We start from the raw sequence: 24623 nt of genomic DNA on the forward strand, positions 1-24623 counted from the left end.
AGCAGAAAGACTTGTTCAGGGAGTGAAAGCATTGTTCCTCTGCCATTTTCTTGGTTGCTCATGTTTATTTTACTTGTGTCATCTTCATTATGATAGTCACTTTAAGTCATTTGTTAATTTTGTGGTGGCTAGGTTAGTTCCAATTAAATAAAATAATCAATAAATTCCCTTATTTGATTAGACACATAGGATATCACATTGAAATCCTATGAAGCCAAACAGATGCATTGTGGATCTTCCTCTCTACCCCTTCCCTCTCATCTTTCCCCACCCATCCCCTTGCTCTCTTCTTGACCTCATGCAGATATTATTGGCATAGGTAATGAGGATAAAAAGAAGAATCCAGAGCAAAATCTCCAAAATCTACTTAGGATTTATGACTTAAAGCAGCAAATATATGTAATTACACATTCATATGACTACTACACATCACTGTATCACATCTACATTAGATAACACATCGAAAACAAGCTCCAGTTCCTACCCTAAATCTTTTTAAAATGCTTTTGATTTTACAGAGCCCCTAACATTATCACTTTCTCAAAGTTTTCTGAAATATATTGTTGCTTCAGAAAGATCCCTGTCAACAGCTGTCCAGGCTAAATCATGGTCATTTCCTTCTGTCTCATTGTGACTTATATGACCTCACAACCTTAGATTTTAGCTCTTTCAAATAACCATTAGGATTGAACTAGAACTGATAATCACCTCTTTTTGATGATTTCACGTGTCATCAATTCTCAAGGATTATTTGATTTGTTTATATGAAATTCTTTTTAAAGGCATCAGTCATATTATCAGCATATTGTCAACAAAGAACACACTGAATTCAAATAATTAATATTTTTAATAAAAGTTTGAGTGATAATAATCATATTATATATATATTTATGCATAACCTAGCTTTCTACATATGGCTCCTGCTTTAATTCCATAAATTAGGAATATATTCATGCTTTAAAATTATAAAGTATTAAAAGAATAATGATTCTCCATTTTTCTTTCATCTGCTTCTCTTCTAGTGAGTGTATTATTAAAAGAACAAAAATAATTGCCTAGTGGAAATAAGAAGAATTAAATAATTACTGAAAGTGGTACTAGGTAAAAATCCTTTGAATGTGAATTAAAATTAAATTGGAGAAAACACAGCAATAAATTGGCCTCAAGCATGGATCATATTATACACAAGATTATTATTAAATGCCAGCTGTGATTTTCTTTGAAGTAGTAGGTTTATCTCTTTTTAAAAATTGAATACCATTGGTTAATCTGATACAAAAAAATTTGTGATTTCCAGATAGCAAAAAAATACTCCTTAAAAATATTAAAATAATTAGAGTGTCCTTTTTCTATTCCAAGATGATGTTATTGAACTAGTGTTTTCATATTGGCTCTTGGCTTGAATTAGAGGACATGTCCCCTGCACTTGTCCCTCACGGTCAAGAGTTTTTGAAACAGCAAGCTCTCGTTAAGGGGCAGAATGCATTTTACAAAGGTTTGACATCATGGCCTTTGCTATATCAGCAAAGAGATTATAGTATGGACTTGAATAATAAAGTCATCACATTGTATATACAATGGATGTCATAAAATGCATATTTTACTTAAAGATGGAAAGGAAAACAATTTAAGTGGTAAAGGAAATTCAGCCCACCATTCTATTCAATGAGTATTTGTGCCATTATGAGTGTAAAATTGGAGGCACAACTCAGCTCTTCTCTTGATCTATATCAAATTAACATGTTTTTCTCATTCTGTTAGTATACATTTTTTTTTCATGCAAAATGATCCCTAATTAAGATCAAATTCTTTAACCAGCATTCAAGTGAAGAAACAGCAATGTAGCCTAATGTGAGAATATTAGCTTGGCTGAAAATACTGAGAGATCGCATGTTGAGCTCCAAGGTAGCATCTTTATAAGGGATTTTCAAGGTTAATTTTGATCATAGTAATCCTCAATTAGCCTGAAGACCTCATACCAAAATCCTCCAGAGATGCACTACCACTGCAGTTGACGCAATTTAAATATGAATTTCATTGTCCCTCCAAGTCTATCCTATTACAATGAACTTTTGTGCTGTCATGTATTCATGGAGCTTTCATTATTTTATCCTCCGTTTTAGATTAGTTCACATGGGAAATCATGGCTGTCTGGTGCTTCTAGTATTCTCTTAGCCAGAATCTCCCATTCCATCTGTACCCTTCAGATTGTTGTCAAAAATTTTATGGCTTCAAGATCTCCTGTACCTGCCCAAGAAGCTAATATTGAAACTCATTTTTGCAATACATAATATATTCTTAAATAAACATATGAGCTGAGGCCCGAATTCCATATGGCTTCTGTATCATGGAAAATTATCTGAGCTATATCCAACCATAAGTATTCATCCTTAAATTCCAGCAGACTTTTCAGAATTCTTTTTACAACAACTTCCAGTCAAAATACACGAAAGTACTTATCTCCCAAAGGAAATCTCTTCTCTCTCAACTAAGATTTCCAGTTGTCAGTCTCTTATTACAGCAGCCAGCAAAAACTACTTATGAAAAACATGTGTAAGAGAATACAATATTTTATTTCTTTTTTGAAGGCTTCTTATTGATTAGTCCTGAGGGTACAAGGATGAATGATATTTATACCCTGCTCTCCAGAAGTCATAATAGGAAAGAGTAAAGTAGATTGTAAAAGTTAATTTTAATCCTTTAAGTGATGTAATGGAGGTCTGGGAAAGGTACCCAGGGAGTCTCGACAAGAAAGGAACCTATAGTGTCTAAAGGAATTTTGTGGTAACATAGCAGAGATACAGCAAGCAGGATCTTGAAGGAGGAGGATGACTTTTGCCAAACAAGGAGTGAAGAGCATCTGTGCAGAGGGAAGAGACAAAAGTGTGGAGATGTGAACAAGCATGTATATTGGAAGATTAGCACAAAGCAGGGTGAGACTGAAACCTGAGTGTGAGAGACAGAAGAGTGGCAGGAATTAATCCTGACCACATAGATTATAAGATACAGATCACCTAAGACTGTAGAGTCTTTATCCAAAAGACAATGATATCTGAGGGGTTTTTAAACAGAAAAAAAGATGTAATGATGTGAGTATTGTGGCAGAAATGTGCAGGATGAATCCAGTAGGAGAATCAAGATGATCTGTTTCTACAATCCAAATAAGAGATATTAACAGCTTTTACTAAAGTAATTAGTAGACAAAACAGAAAAAGAGTCACAGATGTAGAAAACAAACTTATGGTTCCCAAGGGGGAAGGTGGCGGAGGGATAAATTGGGAGATTGGGATTGATATATACACACTACTATATATAAAATAGATAACTAATAAGGACCGACTGTATAGCACAGGGAACTCTACACAGTACTCTGTAATGACCTATATGGGAATAGAACCTAAAAAAGAGTAGATATATGTATACATATAACTGATTCACTTTGCTGTACAGCAGAAACTATGCAACATTGTAAATCAACTATATGCCAATAAAAATTAATTTAAAAAAAAGTAATTACTAGAGAGATTATGGAGCAGGATCAACAGAACTTTAGAACCAATTTTATTTAGGGAGTGAAAGGAATAAGTGAATTTATGATTACTTAAATGTGTCTAGGAAGGTAGACACTGTAAACAATACTTCGCTTCCTAATAATGGAGAAGAACACGGCTGGGAGGGAACGAAATGAAAGCGGTAAGATGAAGAGATGGATTCTCACTTTTAGGTCATCCAGGTAAAGATATATATCCAGTGCATAGCTGGAATAATCTCATAAGGCTATTTTCAGTATCGTACAATACAGATATTAGAAAAATATTGTGTTGGAATTTAAATGCTCACTTACGTTTTCCACATAAAATACTCTCCATGAATCAGCCTGTGTAAATTATTCATGACAAACTGTTGCTATACCATTTCAAGCAGAAAAACATCTGAAAAGTTTATATATAACTAGAGTTGCTCTTTCCTTAAAAGGGCATTATATTTTTTGAAGTCTTATTCCATAAATCAGTGGTAACTTTATAAGTGTCCAGGGCAATCAGTAAGCAGTTAGGAGACTAATTGTCTTGAATCAAGTAAAAGCCCCAGAAATTTTGATCAGTTTACCCTAAATGTAAGATGAATAGGATAACCCTAAGCAACTATACAAAATCATTAACATTTTCAATACTGGTAGGGCTCTCTACATTTTATGTCTTTGCTAAATTTATGTCAATTTTCTAAAGGGTAATATGACAGGAAAGCCATAATACAGAGGTTTTATGAGTCAAGATGAGCTAAGTTACGCTGTGGTAGAAATAGATTATTCTTAAATCTTATTGCTTATAGCACAGCTAAAGTGGTTTTCTCACTCATACAAAGTCCATTTTGGGTAGATAGGGATTGTCCTCCCTTTGAGGACACAAAAACCCATGCCAATTGAATCACTGTGAAATATCACATGAGGTAGAAAAGTTTACTTCCAGAATTTACCCTTAGGATATAACATGGGGCAAGCTCAGTAACCTAGATACAATGATGTACTTCTTAACTTCATTTATAACATGAAAAAAATGTGGTATATTTACGTGATGGAATTCTATACAGCCACCTAAAATAATTTCATTAAAACTATTTTATGGCTTGGAAAAATATTCTTGATTTGTTTTGTAGTTAACAAAAACATATTACTATTATAAGGAATATATGCAATTTGATAACATTTTTAAAATATATAGACAGAAACACACATGCCTGAAAAGAGAAGCATCAAAACTTTAATAGTGTGAATTTCTGGATGAAAGATTACATTTATTCTTAATTTTGTTTTTTGTACATTTATTTTAGAAATATGCAGTATATCTTCATTGAAAAAAACTAACTCATAAAAATGGAGCTTTATAAAACATATACTGTAGATTTAATGTTGGGGTAATATTTATAGAACTATGACATAAAATATATGTCATAAAGTAAAAAACATAGCAACTAAAATAAAAATTATTGAACAATGTTAGAAAAGTGGAAAAAAACTCTGAAAAAGATTTTTCAAAATGAATACTCTTGGCACGTTGGATGGTATGCTTCTTCCAGGGGCTGAAGTATCCCAGGGATTGTAGGACATGTAGCATTCCTGGCTCCCATTCACCAAATGCCAGTAGCAGACTCCAATCGCTGAGATTAAATAAAATGCCTTCACTATTTCTAAATGCTCAAGTGTTAAGAACCATGGCTAGAAGATGACTGTGTCAATGAAAGACAGCCAACTGGCCATATTTATGAAAGGGTTTGCCAGTAAGCTGCCTGCATAATATGGTAGTAGGTACTAAAGATAAAAAATAACTCCCAACTGATGTTTCTTATGTCTAATGTCCTTGGGTTAAAGCATCATTCCAAGAAAACTTGTACACGCCTACTACCCTAACTCTCAGTTAGTTCTGAGCCTTAGATTTTAATTAAATCACTTCCTCCAACTCCCTCTGTGACCTTGAGTGTCACTTTGCTTCACTCTCCTGGCATCACTTTACTTTGCTGAATCTTTTCAAAATTAAGCTAATGAAAATTCTAGCTCTAAAATTCCAATGTTAATTGATTTATAGACTCATTCATGAATATATTCATAATTTTTACTAGGAGCTACACATACAGTGGCAAAAGAAGCAACAACCTGTATCATCAAGGTCACATAAGAGGTTATGAATTTAGCTTATCTAAGAGGGTTCATAAAGTAAGTTCTTAACTGCCTTTCTGCCGTTAATATCAGAATGACTACATAAAGCATGGTTGATGAGCAGAGATCATAATTTTTAGAAAATTGGACTCAGAGATGTGGGAGAAAAAAAAAGATCCAGGAGATAGAAAAATCATGATAGGGCTTCCCTGGTGGCGCAGTGGTTGAGAGTCTGCCTGTCAATGCAGGGGACACGGGTTCGAGCCCTGGTCTGGGAAGATCCCACGTGCCGCGGAGCAACTGGGCCCGTGAGCCACAACTACTGAGCCTGCGCTCCACAACAAGAGAGGCCACAATAGTGAGAGGCCCACGCACCGTGATGAAGAGTGGCCCCCACTTGCCGCAACTAGAGAAAGCCCTAGCACAGAAACGAAGACCCAACATAGCAATCAATCAATCAATAAATAAAAAAAAAAGAAAAATCATGATACATTCAAATCAATTGGTTTAGCACAAATTGAACTTCTAAAAACTAAAGTCTCCAATGACAATCCATTTTCTAAACTACATTGCCCCAGATGTCTTCAGATTCGTGTCCTTGCCATATGTGCCCTTAGTATTTCTATTACTATACTCAACACTATTATTTTTTAAATGGTTTCCTTCCTCACTAAATTGTAAGTGCTGATAGGGAAGCTTGGATCTGTATGGAAGATGGTTATATACTCCATATCTCAACAGCTCTTAGGTACTTTTTCTTGCCAACAATCTTGATCGTTTCATTGCAGCCCACTTTTTACGTATGATCTGTTTACGACCTCCTCTTACACCATTGCTTTCCACTTTACCTTAGGATTCTTTGTACAGGCATTGATAGTGAAGAATTGCTAAGACAGGGAAGCAAGTCTCATATGTAAAAACAGTAGCAATGTGTTGGCCATGATTTCCTCGTTCACATTGGTTCTCTATGCAGGGCAGTCCTATTCTGTGCCATTCCGCATGTGGGACTATTGCTGCTTCTACCCTGCCTTCAGGCCGAGTGGGATGTGACTGGAAACTTGAAAGCAGTACAGTCTTGCTGAATCCTTCTCTACCCCACCCTCTCCAGAAAAGAAGTTCACAGCATGATGCTAATACCTCTGTTTTTATCTATCTTAATTATACTTAAAATGTTACCATGATCCCTTTTTAAACAAAATACTTTGTCATACCAGAATAATTTTTTTAATCTTGAGGTCATTTTTTTTTTGAAGCACATTTTTTTTTTTTTTTACTTACTACGGATTTTTGTTATTTATTTTACTTTCCTAAGTAGAATAAATTTTAATTATTAAATAAGTAAAGTTTTATTTACTAAAGGTTTCTAATGTATGAGGGATTTTTAAAAATTAGAAAATCTTGATATAATAAGGACATATTTTTTACATATCAGTTCTCTATCACAAAATTTCACTTTTCTCACATTAAAGTGTGGTTTTTTTTTAATCAACCCTTTAAAATAAAAATTTTGGTTCCTATAAAGATGTTTTACAATGTATCGATCAGTGATTTTTATTATAAAAGATATATACTTTTCAGGTAGCTTATTCTCAAATAAAACTACCCATAGAGTTATTGGAATTTGGAGTAAATGGAAGAATAATTTGATGTTGCTTTGAATTATCTAAGAGGAAATTAGAATATAATTCTGGATACGTTTTGAGACATCAGAATAACTCAGAAAATCAAAAATAAAATAAAGAACCTATCTGAGAGAACTGCTCACATTAGTCTTGACTTTTCTGTTAGTTAGAATGATAGAAATGTATCACAAAGAGACAGCAAATAGCAAATATCTATATTTCCATCAGTTTCCCACTCATTGTGCATTTATGTAATTTATGTTAGGCAGCCTTTATAAAGATACCATATCAAAAATTGTGCCAAAATTAATACAGGAGATATTAAACAAAATGAGCAGGAAAAATATGTATTCCATTGAAAGCTGACACTCATTTGTAACAACCAAGGATGAGGACATTGAACCATCTCTTTGCTAACAATTTGCTGCCTTAGTTTTAGAAATGCAGCTGAGGGAAATGGAGTTTGATGTTCAGGCTGCATTCCTCAGTGTAACGTGGGTAGAGAGCACCCTCTACTTCCTCCTGATTAAATAGCACCCCTAGCCAGGAAGAAAGGAGATGCTGGTTCTTTGCGGATATTTTGCTCAGAAAATCAGAAGGGATTTGTCTATAAGGTTCATTACCTCTTGGCCTCTATTGCCAATAACCCATATTCAGGAGGCCACCATTGTGACACCCTCAAAGGAACTCCCTGAAGGAGGCAAAGTCTAGAAGGAGAATACCTGCTCTGAAGTTTCCCACCTTCCCCGAACTGAATCCGCACAGCCCCGCCAGGAGGGGAGAATGCAGCTTTGAAAAATAACACCTTTGTTATTCCAAGTGTTAGAGATGAAGCTGAGTTTTCAGATGGCCTCAAGGTTTGTGCACCCTTCACCAAACACAGATGGAAACTGGACTCTTTGAACTGCTTTGAAAATCTGTTACTAAGTATTGCTGTGGGTCTGGGAAGCAGCCATTGCTAACTTCTGACTGCCTGCAATTTTTATGGCTGTGTGATGACAAGGGATAAAATAGCTTCATTTTACAAATAAATCGCTTATATGCCAGGGAGGGAAAACTCACTGTCTAATCAAGATTTAATATTAACTATGGTAATTCGAAATGGTGGTCTTTTTTATTTTAAAGACGGGCTTGAATATTGGCGTTATAATCAAGTCATAGAATATGCAGATAACATTAACTCATTCATACTGTTCTACTGATGATTTTGACTTTTTGTGGTTTCAGTACTTTTCTCTGAAGGCATTAAAATATATAAAGATGGATATCACCTATTTACACAGCAGTGATTGGCATTACAGTTCTTTAGCGCTTTGTAAGTTACATTAGAATATATTGACTCTTTGAATCTAAAATCAGAAATATTTGCTGTAGTAAGTCAATGCCATGCTCTGGGTTACACAATGGTTTCATTAAAAATATTTTAGATGCTTAACGCCACAGTTTTCATTTGCCTATATTAGGAACAACCATTCAATATAAACCACTGCAAATTGACAATCTTACTAAAGCCAGATTTAAGCCAGCAGAATTTACAATGAACCATCCATCAGAGCCTCTTACACATGCAGCACATAACCAGTTAGATTGTTCTTGTTGTTTTCCCTTCAACGAAAATTGAGCCACTGGGTAAGAATCAAGACATTCCTACAAACTGGCAGAAGGCTGTGAGAACTTCAGTTGTACTGTTCTTAATGGTAAACCAAGGTTTGGCCCACGCAATTGACAGCATTAAACTCTATGTTCTCAATGTAGTTTATTATGATTTTACAAACACTAAAAATTGCACATGTACACACAGTGTGTGTTTGTGTCTGGGCCAAAAAACAACTATCCCTTAGGTTGATATCACATTCAGCAAGTTTTAATGCTAAGGTTTCTATGGAAACATTAACTTAGCTGTGTTGTTTATGTGCAACATTTTTATGGTAGGAGTTTAACAATATCAACAGAGGTACATTATGATATATATTTAATAAGAACACATACTTTAGCCACAGCAGGCTGCCTGCTTGGAGCATGGCAAGGATGGCTGTGTGACCCTCTATCCCATCTCAGCAGGCACACAACAGCAGGACTGAGCAGACTCAGTAATCTCTTCCCTGGACCTATTGAACTTTTTCTTTTCAAAAAAAATTGATGTATATATAAAGAGACCAGGAATCTGAGCTTCCTTGCAACTTCCACCCCCCAGGGTTCACTGAGTGACTGTAAAATTCTGGCATGCACAATATTCTTTATTCCATCCTTCCTGCCACAGGTATTAATCATGGTGAAAGGAAGAACCTCACATCATGAGAATTTACAATCTCTCCATCTTCCTTGAGTTTAAAATGCTTGTATAATTCAAAAGTGGCACTAAAATTTCAATGATGTTTCAAGAAGGGTCTACTGGAACTATTACCAGTGTCTGATAATAACTACCTGATGCAAGAAAAAGAAAGATATCCTGGAACGAAAGGGAAGAGAGGGCAGGAAAGGAAGAAAGCTTTGTCACATGGTTTCCTTCCATCTATTATTTCACTGACAAAGAAGCCAGGAAGATGTGTAAAATCTCATTCACGTTCTTGAGAGAAAAAAACAATTGAATGGAAAAAACAATTATATGACTGCTTTGCTGATACCCCCACATCATTCTTAAAAATACTCTCAGAAAGAGTAAGGGCAAGAATGATGATACACAGTTGATGAGATCTTCAAGCAACTAGACTTGCATAATACCTTGAGACTGCTATAAATTCAAACTATGTTCATTATTTTAGAACTGCAAATTATGCTAAGGGCTAGAAGTAAAATGATTAAAGTGGAGTCCTTGCCAGGGCCACCATGTGTGATTATGCTGCTTGTGAACGACCCTGAGAAACCCAAGCAGAGGACGGAAGTGGGGCTATAATAAGGCCACGCTCTGCTCACCAAGCCACAGACTCACAGGGTGCCGTCTGCCCAGTGGAGATGGGATGGGGGATACATTTAAAAAAAAAAATTCACATACAAAAAGGGGACACCTTTTTAAATTTACACACTGTTGCATCGCAAATGCTCTCTGGCCTCAGTGTAGCTCAAAGAAGATTGACTAGTATGCCAGGCCTAAAAACTGTATTGGATACTTACTTTTCCATGTAAGAGGCAAGGTATCTGCCAGGCACTGTATTCTTTCTTTCTTTTTGTTTTGCTTTTCTTTTTTTCTTTTTTTGGCTGCATCGCAGCATGTGGGATCTTAGCTCCCCAACCAGGGATCGAACCCATGTCTCACTGCAGTGGACGTGCGGAGTCCTAACCACTGAATCACCAGGGAATTCCCTCATTTTTATCTTATTGAGTCCTCAGAAGAATGAAAAGTCTTTATCAGTGCCAACATGGTGCGGTCCCCAAGCTTGTTCTTACCCCTCATCTCCCCTCACTCTCCCTTGTGCCTCGTCTGTTCCTCACTGTTCCCAGGGCCCTTTGCACTTGTTAGTGCCTCTGCCTGGAACACTGCCTCCACATGCTGCCCTGTGGTTCATTTCCTCGCTCTGTGCAGGTGCTTGACCATCCCCTTATCAGGAAAACCTTGCTGGCATGTCTATTTTTCTGGGAGCCACCTCTCTGCCAACCCCCAAGCACTTTGGACCGGTGGTCAACCCTTACGCATCCTAATGTTTCTTCATTTAACTTACCATTCCCTTCCTATATTACATATTTAATCGATGGTCTATTTATAGTCTGCCTCCCAAAACCAGAACCTAAGTTTCAGGAGAGCAGGAGTTTCTGCTTGTTTTGCTTTTCACATCATCCCCACCTCTGCCAACTTGGGGATGTCACTTGTGACCTAATCCAACATCAGCCCATCTGGGTAGACTTCTCCTAGGGTTTACCCCTTTTATCTCCACTCCAGATATACCAAAGAATAGCCAACATGAACCCCACTCCCATCATTTAATCAAAATTAAGATATTTAAGTAATGTATTCTTTTCTGAAGATATCTTACTTGAATATATTATGTAAAACATGAAAAGCGTTCCTTAGAAAGTAATCTATAATGATACAGGAGTTTCTTTCTGTCCCCCTCAAAAATCAAGGTTCTAATTGCCCCTGCATCAGTTAGCAATTCTCTTAGGCTACATGTAACAGCAACATTACAGAACAGTTTTTAATATATCAGAAACGACTTCTTTCCTCTAGCAAAAGAAATTTTGAAGTTGACAGTCTAGGACAAATGCAGCCCCTCCACACTACCTTCAGTACTTCAGGTACTTTTATTTTTCTTCTCCTCATTCTCAGGTATATCTTTCACCCTCATGGTCATAACACAGTGCATTCCCCATCATCCGCTATCATTGAGGTCATGTTTTAGGCAGGAAGGATAAGTGTGGTGAGGATCAAAAATACATTCCAGTAAAGTCTGACCCCTCTTAAAAAGATTTTCCAGGATTCTACCCAGCAACTCCTACTTATATCCCACTGGGGAGCATTGTGTTACACGATTGCCCATACTTCAAAGAGAGCCAAAAAAGTGTAGCTTTTTAGAGGAATGCATTTTCACCTCCATTTAAACCAGGTTTTGCTGATCAGAAAGAAATAAGAATGAATAATGAGAAGACAACTAGTACATGATCCATCACTGTCTCTACAAGAGGGTAGTGGATATCAGGTTATCAACCAACAGTGCCTGCAACAGTGAAAAAAAGGAGAATGTCTTCTCCATAAAAATTCTCTCAATCTTCATTTGGTCTTATAATACAATTAATGTAATTTTTGCAGAAGTTTCATGCATAAAGAATTATTCTAAATCATTAATAAAAAGACAAATATCCTAACAGAATAAAGGATCAAGGGATATGAGCCTTGCCCAAAATAGCCAAGAGAAAACAAAAGAGGTTCAAACTCACCTGTAATCAGGAAATGCAAATTATAACGATGAGATATTATTTCACATCTTTAGGTTGGCAGAAATAAAAAGGCTGGATAATATCAAACATTTGAAAAGATGTAAGAAAATGACAGCTCCTACATTGCTGATGAGAATGTAAATCGGTGCAACGATTTTAAGAGCAATTTGGTGATACTTAGTAAACCTGAAGATGCTAGCATTCTGCCATTGTCATATACCCCAGAATGCCCTTGCACAGCAAGTCCAAAACAATGTGCACATATATATAAATTTAATCATTGTTTGTGATACCAATTGTCTGGTTTGGGTGGGCAGGGCTTTACTATACCCATTTTATGGTTTGCTCCTTCCTATAATGAGCAGAAAGAGGACGGATACTGAGATACTACACCGTTTGACTTGGACTGGTCCTAATATTTTAATACATATGGAACCAATTCTCCACATATCAAACAATGCTGACAGGGGGGACATCTACAAATAGCCCTTTTGGTGTCCACATTTCTATTTTGTAATGGAGTCAAGAATAAATGTTCTCTGATTTTGTTATGGTTTTGTAAACTGCAATCCCTATGACACTTAAGCCTACCTGATCTCTACCTCATCACAGAATGAAAACCTGGTGGAGATAAACTAAATATTTAGTAAATATTTAGGTAACTAAAAACAACTTCAGGAGTGATATCAGCAACATGGCCAAATAAGGCATCCTTTGCTTATACACCCTCAACAACAACAATTTGGCATCCATCCACAGACAAAAGTGCCTTGGTGGGAGCTATGGGATCCAGCACCATATGCCAAAGGATCCAGGAGGAGTCTTGCCTACCTCTGCATCAGGTAATGGGCACATAGACCTTGGTCCTGGCTACATCCCCTCTCGGCCACAGTCTGGGAGCCCACGGAGATCACTGTCTTAGACAATCACACACAAATCAGAGAGCCTTTGTGGAAGTGCAGGTTTTTAGCAGAAAAGTTTCAGCACACTGTTGGAGCAAGAACTATGAGTTTGGGTGCACTGGAGAGAGTAAGAGAAACAGTTAGACTTTATACCTACATCACCTCTCCCCCAAAGCAGAATAGCTCAGGGCAAGGAAAGACCTTCTTGGACTATGATTTCTCCCACAGGGGAAGTGAGAGCATATGAGTGAGTGCTCAGCTTCGCCAGCTATGCAGGAAGCTGCCAAAGAGGCCCATTTCTCTCCCACACCATCCAGAGTACTGAGTCATGAGCTATATGACTGCAAAGTGGGAAGAAACTGAGAGAGCAGCAGATAAGACTCTTGGAAGGCATTAAAGGGAATCAGATCCTACTAACTGTGTCACAAGCTTCATCAAGAAGTCCACCCACAAGTGCCAAGAATGCTTCCCCTCTAGATCCCCCCAGTTGGCCCATGGGTACCACCATCACTCCATGTACCTAACTCACATACCCCCAACTCTGTGGCTAGCTCCCTGAGTGCATTTCGTATGGTGGTGACACTGAGCTTTGGAAAATGGCTAGCGAGCACTTGAAAAAAGCTGGTCCAAATCTACAAGACAAGGAGAGACCTCAAACTTGAGATTTAGCTCTACCCTTGGGAAAGCAAAAGAGAGACTATCAGCACCTGGCTGAGTGCATTGCAGGACTGACAGAAAGGAATACAAGTTTAAAAATTCTGCCCCAAGAGGGAGCAAGAAATGTGGAGCAGGTGTATCCACAGAAGGTCTGAGAATGCCACAGATTACTAGGAGGGCTGACAGAGGCATTTCTCTGCCCAGAGTCAGTCAGTAGAGACTAGAGGAGGATACCGCTACTACAAATGGAAAGATAGCAACTCAAGACTTCAAGGAACATGAAAAATCAGGGAAACATGATACCACCAAGGATCTCAATAGTCTTCCAGTAACCAACCCCAAAGACATGGATATCTGCGATTCACCCTGTAAAGAATTCAAAATAACTATTTAAGGAAGCCCAATGAGCTACAAGGAAACACAGGAAGACAATTCAATGAAACAAGGAAAACAACATACAAACAAAATAGGAAGTTTAATAAAGAGATAGAAATAAGAATAAGAAAGAACCAAACAGAAGTTCTAGAGCTGAAGAATACAATGAATGAAAGAAAAAAAAATTCAATATAAAGAACTGATAGAAGAATGGATCAAGCAAAAGAAAGAATCTGTGAATTAGAAGGCAGGACCTTTGAAATTATTCAGTCAGAGGAGAACAAAAAAGAAAAAAAAAGGAGTGAAGAAAGTCTACATGATCTATGGGATACCAGCAAAAGAAATAAACTGCTAATTATTTGAGTCCCAGAAGCAGAAGAGAGGGAAAAGGGGACAGAAAGCTTACATTTTTTTAAATGACTGAAAACTTCCCAAATGTCAGAAAATATTTGGACATCCAAGTTCATGAAGCTCATAAGTCAAACAAACTTAACTTTAAAATGTCTTCTTCAAGACACATTATAATAAAACTGCCGAAAAGCAAAGACAGAAAAAAATCTTAAAAGTAGCAATGGAAAAAAAGGTTGTAACTCACAATGGAACTCCCATAAGGTTATTAGCAGATTTCTCAGCAGAAACCTCATAGGCCAGGAGAGAGTAAATATGATATACTCAAAGTACTGAAAGAAAAAAAAAAAACCTACCAACCAAGACTACTCTATCTGGCAAAGTTGTCTTTCAGAAACAAAAGAGAGAAAAAGAATGCCCCATACAAACAAAGCTGATGGAGTTCATCACCAGTAGACCTGCCTTATGAGAAATCCTGAAAGAAGTTCTTCAGGTTCAAATGAAAGGACACTGATTAATAACATGAAAACATAAGAAAATATACAACACACTGACAAAGGTAAGTATACAGTCAAATTCAGAATACTCTAATACTATAATATGGTTGTATATTAACCACTTACTCTAGTATAAGGGTTAAAGGACAAAAGTATTAAAATTAACTATAGCTACAATAATTTGTTAATGAACACACATTATAAAAGAGAGAAATTATGACAGCAAAAACATAAAAGTGGTAGTAAAAGGGTAGAGTTTTTGTAAGTGATTGAAGTTAAATTATTATCAGTGTAAAATAGATTGCCATATATATATACACATATATATGTGTGTGTGTGTGTATATATATATATATATATATATATATATAAAATGTTTTATGTAAGCTACCTGGTAACCACAAAGCAAAAGCCTACACTAGATACACAAAAGATAGAGAGAGGAAATCAAAGCATGTCACTATGAAAAATTCTTAATTTTCAAAGGAAGACAGCAAGAGAGAAAGAACAAAACAAGGGGACTGTAAAACAGCCAGAATAATGAATAAGATGGCATTAGTAAGTCCCTACTAATTAGTAATTACTCTAAATGTAAACTGATTAAATTATCCAATCAAAAGACACTGAGTGGCTGGATGGGTAAAAAAAGACCCAACTAAATCCTAAAATTTTTATGGAGCCACTGAAGACCCTAGATAGCCAAAGCAATCCTGAGAATGAAGAACAAAGCTGGAGGTACCATGCTTCTGCTTTCAAACTGTATTACAAAGCTAGAGCAATCAAAACAGCATGACACTGACATAAAAGTAGACACATAGGCCAAGGGAACAAAATCAAGAGCCCAGAAATAAACCCTCAACCACTATCTGACAAGGGAGTCAAGAATACTCAATGGGGAAAGGAGTCTCTCTTCAATAAACAATGTTGAGAAAACTGGATAATTACATGCAGAAGAATGAAATTGGACCTCTATCTTACCCCACTCACAAAAATTAACTCAAAATGGATTAAAGACTTGAACATAAGACCTAAAACGCCTAGAAGAAAACATAAGGAGAAGCTCCTTGACATCCTGACAATGACTCTTTTTGGATATGACACTAAAAGCACAAGTAACAAAAGCAAAAATAAATAAATGGACTACATCAAACTAAAAAGCTTCTTCACAGCAAAAGAAACAATCAACAAAATAAAAAGGCAAACTAATGAATAGGAGAAATATTTGCAAATCATATATCCAATAAAGGGTTAACAACCAAAATATATAAAGAACAATACTATTTACTCAATAGTAAAAAAAAAAAAAATCCAATTAAAAAATGGGCAGAGGAACTGAATAGATGAATAGATACTTTTCCAAAGACGATATACAAATGGCCAACAGGTACATGAAAAGATACTCAACATCACTAATCATCAGGGAAATGCAAATCAAAACAACATGTCACTTCACATCTATTAGAACAGATTTTATCAAAAGAAGAGAGATAGGGCTTCCCTGGTGGCGCAGTGGTTAAGAATATGCCTGCCAATGCAGGGGACATGGGTTTGAGCCCTGGTCTGGGAAGATCCCACATGCCACGGAGCAACTAAGCCCATGCGCCACAACTACTGACCTGCGCTCTAGAGCTTGTGAGCCACAACTACTGAGCCTGTATGCCACAACTACTGAAGCCCACACGCCTAGAGCCTGTGCTCCGCAACAAGAGAAGCCACCACAATGAGAAGCCTGAGCACCGCAATGAAGAGTAGCCACTGCTCGCCGCAACTAGAGAAAGCCTGCGTGCAGCAATGAAGAACCAATGCAGCCAAAAATAAACAAATAAAATAAATCAATTAAAAAAATAAAAGAAGAGCGATAATAAGCAAGGATGTGAAGAAAAGGGAATCCTTATGCACTGCTGGTAGCAATGTAAATTGGTATAGCCACCCTGGAAAATAGTATGGAGGTTCTTAAAAATTAAAAGCAGAACTACCATATAATCTAGCAATCCACTTCTGGGTAGGCATCCAAAGTAAATAAAATCAGGATATTGAAGAGAAATCTGTACCCCCATATTCTTGCAGCATTATTCACAGCTGCCAATATAGAAACAACCTAAGTGTCTGTCTACAGATGAATGGATAAAGAAGATATGGGGTGTGTGTGTGTGTGTGTGTGTGTGTGTGTGTGAATATTATTTAGCCATGAGAAAGAAGGGAATCCTGCCATTTGTGACAACATGGATAGTCCTACATGGCATTATGCTAGGTGCAATAAATCAAACAAATAAAGACAAACACTGTATGATATCACTTATATGTGGAATCTTAAAAAGCTGTATTCATGGAAACAGAGTAGAACAGTGGTTGCCAGGGGCTGGGAGATGGGGGAAATGAGAGATGTTGGTCAAGGGTCCAAACTTCCAGTTATAAGATGAATAAGTTCTGAGGATCTAATGTACAGTATGGTGACTATAGTTAACAATACTGCATTATACACTTGAAAGTTGCTAGGAGAGTAGGTCTTAAATGTTCTCACCATAAAAAAGAAATGGTAATTATGTGATGTGATGGAGATGTTAACTAACACTACTGTGGTAAACATTTTGCAAAGTATAAGTATATCAAATCATCACAGTGTACACAGTAAACTTATACAATGTTATATGCCAATTATATCTCAATAGACTCAGAATAGAAAACTGGCTTCTAATCAAGGAGGCAAATACTGCCCTAAATATCCTGGTCCTAAAAAAGAAAATCAGTATCATTAAGCAAATATGCAAAGAATATATAATTATGCAATAAATATATACTCTGTGTATTCATGCTTTTGTCATTAACAAGTCATATTATTTTGAAAACTATAAAGAAAAAATATTTTCTCTGAAAAGTATTTGTGAATGTTTTGATGCAGCAATCACTGTGTCATTGAAGTCATCTTTAAGAACAATGATTCCATTCTTTCAGAAAAATTAAGAACAAATTCAGGAGTACTATGTGACAAATTCCTGGTTTGACTAAAGAGGGTTTTATTGGCATTTCTTACTCCATTTCTATGAGTTTCACATTCTGGTTCTATCATTCTGAAGAGATGGGGTAAATAAAGCTTGATATTTCTTATTAAATGTCATGTGCAAATTGTTACTTAAATTTTTCTTAAGTTTAAGGGTTATTTTTCTTCTATTTTTTCATTTCTGTGTAATTTCTCATGATTTTAGAAATTACATATACTTCAACCATAATATAAGTAATGGATACATGTATACGTATACATATATATTAAAGTGTTCACACATAATTTCTTCTAGTATATTCAATATGGTAAGAAATATAAAATTATTTTTAGAAAATAAATGGGAAATATTTTGTCATATTGTGGTCACATGAATAACGTATTATATTTTAATTGAGAAGTTATATTTCGTAAATCATTACTTTCTTAGTTCACATCAATATTTTGTGTATTTACTTTCTCAGGGTATGTTTTGTTTTCTCTTTCATGCTCCACAGGCCTCCATTAAAACTAAAATATACTACTCTCTCACTTTGTCCCAGCTTACTCTCTCACTTACGAAGTGAGAGAGTGGCATGGACTTATATATACTACCAAATGTAAAATAGATAGCTAGTGGGAAGCAGATGCATAGCACACGGAGATCAGCTCGGTGCTTTGTGACCACCTAGAGGGGTGGGAGGGAGACCCAAGAGGGAGGAGATATCGGGATATATGTATATGTATAGGGAATTCACTTTGTTATAAAGCAGAAATTAACACACCATTGTAAAGCAATTATACTCCAATAAAGATGTTAAAAAAAAATAGTAAAATATACCAATAGATCACTAAAGAGTCATTTATTAAAGCATCCCTTTGCTTTTAGTATTTGTGACTAGTGCCCTTTAATGTAAAGTGAACAGAATACATATTATCCAAGTTATAGTTCTTCATTCAGCGGCTACATAATACAGGCATGAATATTTTAAAGGTATACTAAAATATATGAAATCTATACATGTGATATTTTCATTCTCATGTTATGTAACTTTCATTCTGATGTCAGTTTGAAATCATATATTTCTGAATACTACGTAAAGATTCAGAGGTTAGTTTAGACTTACTTCTTTCCCTATTCTGCCAAAAAACAAAAATGGGGGGAAAGAGGCTTAGCATTAATCACTAGTGTTAAATAAACACAACAAGATAAATGAATAGAACCAAATGTGAAGAAAATGGCCAAATTAAAATGTGACACATTGATTAGAGTCCCTTAAGACCTAGTCATTAATGCATATTTATGGCTACATTTTCATAGTTGGCTAACAAAAATTATTGGTCCCCCAAGAACTTGAAAAGAAATAAGATGTTCATCCAAGAATTAAGCTTCAAAAATAATGCATAATAAATCTTCTCAAAAAGATAGGATGAGTCTCAGGTCAAGTATACATGACTATATAATAATCTAATTGACAGTTTTACTAAAATATGAGGAAGAATGTGTGAAAGCCAGTTTGGTTAATATGAAAGCAAAGAAGAAAAACAGAAGTTATGCCCAACTGAGGTAGGTAGCCTCCAAGATGGTCTCTAATAATTCCTGCCTCCTGGTATTCAAATCCCATATGGTAACAGCATTAGTCGGAATGACCCATAAAAAATGACCAAAATGTCCATAGATGAATGGATAAGGGTGTGGTACATATATACAATGGAATACTACTCAGCCATAGAAAAGAATGAAATAACGCCATTTGCAGCAACATGGATGGACCTAGAGATTATCATAACTAAGTGAAGTAAATTAGACAGAGAAAGACCATATGATATCACTTATATGTGGGATCTAAAATACGACACAAATGAACTTATCTGCAAAACAGAAACAGACTCACAGACGTAGAGAACAGACTTGTGGTTGACAAGGGATGGGGGGTAGGGGAGGGACGGATTGGGAGTTTGGGGTTAGCAGATGCAAACTAGTATATTTAGAATGGATAAACAATAAGGCCCAACTGGTATAGCAAAGGGAACTATATTCAATATCCTGTGATAAACCATAATGGAAAAGAAAATGAAAAAGAATGTGTGTGTGTGTATATATATAACTGAACCACTTTGCTGTACAGGAGAAATTAACACAACATTGTAAATCAACTATACTTCAATAAAATACTTTTTTTAAGGAAGTAGCCGAAGTGATGGTATGTTTTCTCCAGGATTGGTTTATAAAAGAGTGAGGCTTCTGTCTTGGTTGTTACCTGTCTCTTTCTTCCTTGGATTTGGGTAAGTCATGTTCCAAGCAGCTCTGTGGGGAGGTAGATGTAGTGAGTGCATCTGTGGCACATGGCTTGACTCATGAAACTCAATCAGAACCATACAGCAAAGCTAATCCCAGATTCTTGACCCTCAGAAATTGTGTGAGATAATAAATGTTCATTGTTTCAAGCTGCTGTGTTTTAGGCTGATTTGTTATGCAGTTACAGATAAGTAACACAAAATCTAAGCACAACAGCAGAGAGAGAGAGAGAGAGAGAGACCAGTGGGCACTAAATTTTTATTTTCAGACTCACTAATAAAGGTTTTCCCTTAAATGTATATAAATGGGAAGACTTTCCACCAATAACCTCCAAGACATATTTGACATGAATGACCCCATGTGTTTTACATGTATCATGCAATTTAGACTGCCATTAAGCAATTCATCAATATAATTCCTCTTTTCCTGGTTTTAATATTCACTAAGCAACCCTCCGACTGATTTGACTTTCCAAGAAATCTGACTACAAAGAGAAACTGCACTGATCATGCTGGCATGAGTATTCAGATCACTGGGAAAGGTGCTCTCTCTTCTAGGTTAAATTGGCAATCTGATTTTAGACATTGTGTTGAGAGACTAGTTACTATGAATCTGCCACTGACAGCCTGCTTTTGATGGGTTGTGAAACTTGGGATTCTGAGTCTAAAAGAATAGAGCCAGATCATCAATGCACAAAACTTAGTCTATTTACAAAAGTAGTATCTTCTTGGGAGGACAGACCATAATCCTTCTGCAGATGACACTTCCCTTAAAACCAACATTTCTTTGTGAGAGTACCTCATGGCTTAACAGCAACATGACAAAAGAAATACCTTAGCTCTGAAATCAAGTGAGAATTCACATCACAGTCACATTTCATACCATGGAAGCTCCATGAGGAGAGGGGTTCTGTCCTGTTCATTCATTGATATATCTTGTGCCAGGTGCAGTAGGTATTCAGTAAATTTTCATCAAATGAACATAAACTTAAATACTACTCAAACACTCTTGTGTGTTTCACTACTCAGTTCCCTCCCTCATTCCTCACAGAAGTCATTGTATATCTTTCTTAATTTCTTCATATATCTAAAAGTGAGGGCTTCCCTGGTGGCTCAGTGGTTGAGAATCTGCCTGCCAATGCAGGGGACACGGGTTCGAGCCCTGGTCTGGGAAGGTCCCACATGCCGCAGAGCAGCTAGACCCGTGAGCCACAATTACTGAGCCTGCGTGTCTGGAGCTTGTGCTCTGCAACAAGAGAGGCCGCGATAGTGAGAGGCCCGCGCACCATGATGAAGAGTGGCCCCCTCTTGCCACAACTAGAGAAAGCCCTCACACAGAAACGAAGACCCAACACAGCCATAAGTAAGTAAGTAAGTAAGTAAGTAAATAAATAAATAATTTTTTTTTAAAAAGTGAAACATCTCCTATTAGTAAATGACTTATCTCTTAGTTCACCATTAAAATGTGAATTTTCAAGGGAAGATATCTCTTAACTCCCAGCCACAAAATCTATATCAATTTGTATCAACAATAAGACATACTAACATATCCTAAAGACCATTCCATATTCACACATACATATATACCTAATTTGGTTAAAGTGGTGAATTTTTGACTTGATCCTAATTTTCTAATTGAGTTATAATTAACATACAATATTATATTAGTTTCAGGTGTACAACATAGCGATTCAATATTTTTATGCATAATGAAATGATCACCATAATATAACCAGTTATCATCCATCATCAAAAAGGTTGTTACAGTATTACTGACTACATTTCCTATGTGTACATTACATCCCCATAACTTATTTATTTTACAGCTGGAAATGTATACCTTTTAGTCCCCTTCACCTATTTTGTCTGTCCCCCCACCTCCTTCCCCTCTGGCAACTACCAGTTCTCTGTATCTATGAGTCTGTTTCTGTTTTGGTTTGTTCACTTGTTTTGTCTTTTAGATTCCACTTATAAGTGAACTCATACAGTATTTGTTTATCCCTGTCTGACTTATTTCACTTAGCATAATACCCTCCAGGTCCATCCATGTAATTTGAAAAGATATATGTTCCCCTACCTGCACCACTATTTACGATAGCCAAGATATGGAAGCAACCTAAGTGTCCATCAACAGATGAATGGATAAAGAAGATGTGGTATATATATACAATGGACTATTATTCAGCAATAAAAAAGAATGAAATCTTGCCATTTGCGGCAACATGGATGGAACTGGAGGGTATTAAGCTAAGTGATTTGTTCCTAATTTTAGTGAAAAATCTACAATGTCGCCATTTAGCACAATACTGACTTTGGCTTTGTAGATATAAATGTAAAGGATGTAGATATAAGTGTAAATGTATCTCTAGCCCTCCTCTACCAAAAACCTTAATCAAAGAACAGATGCATCACAAATTGTATAACATCATTTCTAGGTTTTAGAATAATATTCTGGCTAATAAATTCCTAGGTCAAAGGGTACATATCTTTACATTATGAAATATATTGTCCTATTATTCTCAGTAATTTTACCATTATTATTTGTTTCCTGTTTTTGTTTTCTGTTTCCTTTTTCTTTTTTGGCTGTGCCACACAGCTTGCAGGATCTTAGTTCCCCAACCAGGGACTGTCAGTGAAAGCGCAGAGTCCTAACCACTGGACTGCCAGGGAATTCCCTTTACCACTACTTTATGGGAGATTCTATATCCACATCTACTAGATATTATAAAATGTTGACTAATTTCTTAGAAGAAAATTGTTTTTTGCATGAATCCTTTATTTTGCATATTTTTCAATTAAATGTGAGCTTGGTCACTTTTTTTTGTATGTGTTTAAGCCATTTGAATATTTTTCCAGTACTATGCCTGTTTCTTTTAAGATTTTAAAAAATATTTTTCTATTCATCTCTTATTTACTGATATGTTTGAACTCATTTCATAAAATTAATCTTTTTAATTTTAAAAACACTTTGTTATTACTCATTTGACACATTTATATTATATCCCTAGTTTTTTTTTTATAGTTTTATTACTATTTGATATATATATAATATATATAACATATATATTAAAGAGTTACAAAATATATGAATAAAATGAACACCCAACTTCATAACGACCTTGCATCTACCCATGAGGTCTATAAAACAATTTGGGGAAAACTGACTACTGAGTTTTCCAATTCATTCAGACTACATGGTCCTCCATTTCTTTACTCTTAGATTTATCCCGTGTTTGTTGGTATGGATGCTATTGTAAATGTATTGCTTTTTAAAATTCTACATTCTAGTTTGGTTTTTAATCACTTCATTCCCTTGCTAAATTCACTGTCTAAATCTAGTAGTTTATGTTTATATTTTTTAGAATTTTTCTATCCTACACACCATGCTGTGTGTGAATAATAACAGAGTTTTATTTCTTGTACTCTAGGCCTTACATTTTTCTTCTTGCTTCATTGTAATAGCTATGACATCTAGGACAGTGACAGATAAACATGGTAAGTGTGGGTGTCCTTGCCTTATTCCCAGTCTCTGAGGGAAACTTTAATATTTACAACCAGTTAGCATGTTATTTGCTATATTTTGGGTAGATATCTTTAAAATAATTTAAGCTTATTCTTAGCTTACAAATATTTTTATCATAAAAAGGTGTTATATTTTACCAAATGCGATTTCTGCATCTATTGAAAAGATTACCTGATTTTCTCCCTTATTTTGTTATGGTGGGGAATTATACTAAGTAATTTAAAAATATTAAACCCAACCTCTAATTTCTTAGAATAACCCCAACTTCTTCTCAAGTCTAATCTTTGTATACATTGCTTGATGAATTTTATAATAGTTTGCTTTGAATCATCACATCCTTGTTTATGAGAGATATTTTTAAAATTTCTGTTCACGTTTTTTTCATCAAAATTTTGCACAAAACAAGGTAGGGAATTTTCCCTTTTTTTCTATTCTCTTTAATGTTATTTCTATTATAAAAGCTTCATATGTTCAAAAGTAAATCACCTAAACCTGTTACTTTTTAAACACAGGTGTAAGTGTATGCATGTGAAGGATTTAATTATGGATCCAATATCTTTGATAGGTATAGGCCTATTCAGATTTTCTGTTTCCTCCTATATTGGTTTTGGTGACTTCTGCTTTTAAAAATTCGCTAGCAAGTATTTGTTCATAATTTCAGCTTTATTATCTTTTTAAATCCTGCAGAAACTGTACTATTGTTTCCTTTTTCACTTCTGATATTGGTAAATTTTATTTTTTCTCTTTCTCTGGACAGAGGTTGATATGTTTTATTAGTGATTTCAAGGATGGTACCTTTGACTTGGCTGATTATCTCAACTGTACATTTATTTTCTATTTCACTATCTTTTCTTGTTTTATTCTTTTGTCTATTTTTAGGTTAAATTTGTTTTTCTTCTAATTTC

At 35.7% G+C, this 24623-nt stretch overlaps 1 long non-coding RNA gene across 2 annotated transcripts in view; it reads right to left on the bottom strand.

Annotated features, from left to right (window-relative positions):
- Nucleotides 1–24623, bottom strand: part of LOC132365194 (uncharacterized) — a 425897-nt gene that overhangs the window by 400817 nt on the left and 457 nt on the right. The window lies entirely within an intron of this gene.

Source organism: Balaenoptera ricei, chromosome 4 (assembly GCF_028023285.1).
Source record: "Balaenoptera ricei isolate mBalRic1 chromosome 4, mBalRic1.hap2, whole genome shotgun sequence".
NCBI classification, from domain to species: Eukaryota; Metazoa; Chordata; class Mammalia; order Artiodactyla; family Balaenopteridae; genus Balaenoptera; species Balaenoptera ricei.